The 3,443-nt window shown below is 43.6% G+C and overlaps 1 pseudogene; it reads left to right on the top strand.

The window, feature by feature from the left end:
- The first annotated feature begins 214 nt into the window (after window positions 1-214).
- LOC113264212 (peptidyl-prolyl cis-trans isomerase A-like) lies at window positions 215-2,491 on the top strand (annotated as a pseudogene).
- Window positions 2,492-3,443: the final 952 nt, after the last annotated feature.

Genomic DNA, 3,443 nt, shown 5'->3' with positions numbered 1-3,443 from the left:
TCTAACATGCTTGCTGGCTTCCTCTAATGCGAGGGTTCTAAAAACACCATGGTGGAAGCTTTGAACTTTTTATGACCAACACTCCAAAGTTCCAGAATGTCTACTTTCACAGCATTCTTTTGATCAGGTGAGTCACGAGGCCACCAATCCAGATTCAAAGGGGGAAAGGAAGAACACATCCTTTCTATTATTAGGGGAATGGCATGACGTGTGCATGGGGAAGAAATTGGTGAACATCATGGAGACAATCTACCACAAGCTTGGAAAAGAGAACACAGAAAAATGTCTTCGTGGCCTTGGTAAACAAGGACTTCAACAGGACACAAAAAATACTAAAAAGATAAGAAAAAAATAAGTTAGAATTTATCAAAACTTCTGATTATCAAAAGACGCTGTTGAGAACATCAAAGGGCAGGCTACTGAGTATTGGAGAAAATATCTGCCCTCCATATACCCGACAGAAAGACTCCTATCCTGAACCTATAAAGAACTCCAGCATCAATCCTAACAAGAAAAATATCAAAAATTTTTAAAATGAGTAATTAACTTGAACAAGAACTTTACAAAAAGAGATCCAAAGGGCTGACAAACATATAAAAAGATTCTCAACTCAGTACTCATCCAAAAAAGTGCCGTACATTCTTACTATGAATAATGGCTAAAAGCCCAAGGAAGACAACACCAAGTGGTGGTGAAGATGTGGAGTGACTCGATCTCTCCTGCTCCGCTGGTGGGAGTGCAGTTCGGAAAGCTGTTTGGCAGTTCCTATGAAAGTTAGCAGACACCCTATCAGTTATGTATGGCCACATTAACTAACCATCTCACAGCTTAGGGGCATAAAGCAGTAATTCTTTAATTGGTTCATGATTCTCTGGATCAGCAGCTTGGGCTGAGTTCAGCCTGATGGTTCTTCCACTAGTCTTGTTCAGGGGAGACGAGACTGGGGAATGGCACTACAGTACTATGGCTTGTTTGGGACCAGATAGTCTACAATGACTTCACTCATATGTCAAGTGATGGCTGCTGATTACATGTCTTCACCAGACTAACGCAGGCTGCTTCACACGGCATCGGCGTTCCAAGAGGACCTTCCCTTTTCAAATTTCTGCTTATGTCATGTTTGTAATGTCCCATTGGCCAAAGCTACTCGCATAGCTGATGTGTGGGGGAACTATAAGGTGTGGATTTAGGGAGGAGGCCATTACTTGACAATATATCATCTGCCTATTCTCTGACCTCAAAATTCATTCCTCGGCATATATTCAATAAGAATAAATGTGTATGTCCACTGAAAACTTACACCGTATCTACTGACTGTCCAGTTCCCCCAAGACCTCTACACACAGCTGTTGGTCAAGCAAAGCTGAGTTTATCACTCCCACCCCAGAAATGGAAAATACTCTTTTGACAGCGCTATTGGAGTCTCAAGGGGGAAAAATTAAGGAAGGATATTTATAAGGTTTTCAGATCTGGAATGAGTGATTATGAGACGAACCTTGCAAAACAGAGAATTGTTGTTTGGGCAGAGCTTAAAAATAGTAGATTTGGGTTGGTGGGCACAGCAAGGCAAAAGTCTTGAAGGAAAGCTTGATAAGTGAGCTGTTCCACTGATATTTCTTGGAGCAAGCAGCTGTTATTATCGCTTGGTCTCAATGTTGTTTAAAATAGGGATTGGAACCTTGCAGGTGCCGCTGCTCACGAGCCCCAGCCGGGCCCAGCCCCGGTCAACCCTGCCATGTTCTCTGACATCACTGTGGAGCACAAGCCCTTGGGCTGCGTCTCCCTCCAGCTGTTTGCAGACAAATTCCAGACAGCAGAAAAGTGCTCTGGGCGCCCGGATGGCTCAGTCGGTTAAGTGGTTAAGCATCTGACTTCCGCTCATGTCATGATCTCAGGGTCCTGGGATAAGCCCTGCGTGGGGCTCTGCACTCAGCGGGGACTCTGCTTCTCCCTCTGCCCCTTGCCCCCCCCCCCCCCCGCTCATGCTCTTTCTCTCTCAAATAAATAAAATCTTTAAAAAAAATAAAACTTTTGTGCTCTGAGCCATGGGGAGAAAGGACTTGGTTCTAAAGGTTCCTGCTTTCACAGGATTATTTCGGGATTTATGTGCCAGGGCGGTGACTTCACACACCACAATGGCACTGGCAATAACTCCATCTGTGGGGAGAAGTTTAAGGATGAGCATCTCATCCTGAAGCATGCGGGTCCTGGCATCTCATCCATGGCAAATGCTGGACCCAACATGAACGGTTCCCAGTTTTTCATCTGCACTGCCAACACTGAGTGAGATGGCAAGCGTGTGGTCTTTGGCAAGGTGAGAGGGGGCAGGGATGTTGTGAAATATGGAGCACTTTGGGTCCAGGAAAAGGCAAGACCAGCAAGAAGATCACCACTGCTGACTGTGGACAAACCTAGTAAATTTGACTTGTGTTTTATCTAAACCACCGGACTATTCCTTCTATAGCTCAGGAGAGCACCCCTTCACCCCCATCTGCTCGAACGTCCTATACTCTTTGTGCTCTCGCTGCAGTTCTATGGGCTCCATATTCTCCTTACTCCCCTGTGAGTCTAGCTGGATTGCAAAGTTAGGTTTAGGATTATGAAATAAAAACTAGACAAAAACAAAAAATTAAAATCAAATAAAATGGGGAATTGAAAAGTGTGTCTGGTCCCCATTTAATGCAGGGACAAAAAATTATGGCTTTAGTACTCCCCCCACAATTCAACAGTTTGGCATTCTGATATCAGTCAGTGAGAGTGAGGACGTAAAGCAGCTCGCTATTGATTCGTGGGTTTCTTCTGTGTCTTTTTTTTAACAGTGCTCTCTAAATGTCATATATGTTTCTGGTTGTAGGAAGTAATCAGTCTTAGTAAGTGGGAATTTTTAAACTCTGCGTTTCATGTTTTGAAGTCAAATTGTATTTTATCCCAATTCTTTTACAGTTCCTGAAGCAGCCGTAGGACCGTGCTCAGCTGTAACCGACAGAACTGTTTCTCCACCATACTCCTGAAAAGTACTGACCCTTTTAGTCCTTCCAGTTTAATGGCTGAAAGCGAGTGTTATAAATTAATAACTTCTTACGAGATTGAGTACATTATTTGGTGTTAAGTAGAAAAGGCCCCAGTAATTTCGTCCTTGTTACCCTGCACAACTTTTCACCTCACATAGTCTCATAAATGTTACCTTGCAGGATACTAACTGATGTCGAAAAGCCAAAATCATTTCAGGACTTTAATGTTAATTAAGTAACTTAGCAAATGTTAATTTATTAGATGCTGCTGAAGACACAGTGCGGAGTAGCTCTCACGTTCTCTGCTCTCTGAGAACTAGTAGGCCCGCACAAATCCGCCTACAAATCCATAGGTACGATTTGCCGTAGCAACGGTTGTACTAATAGCTAACGGTTGAACGTACTGCACGCCAGGAACTGTTCCAGGCTCTT

The sequence above is a fragment of the Ursus arctos genome, unplaced genomic scaffold (assembly GCF_023065955.2).
Source record: "Ursus arctos isolate Adak ecotype North America unplaced genomic scaffold, UrsArc2.0 scaffold_31, whole genome shotgun sequence".
Taxonomy (NCBI): Eukaryota; Metazoa; Chordata; class Mammalia; order Carnivora; family Ursidae; genus Ursus; species Ursus arctos.
This window is presented reverse-complemented; position numbering and strand designations above follow the sequence as displayed.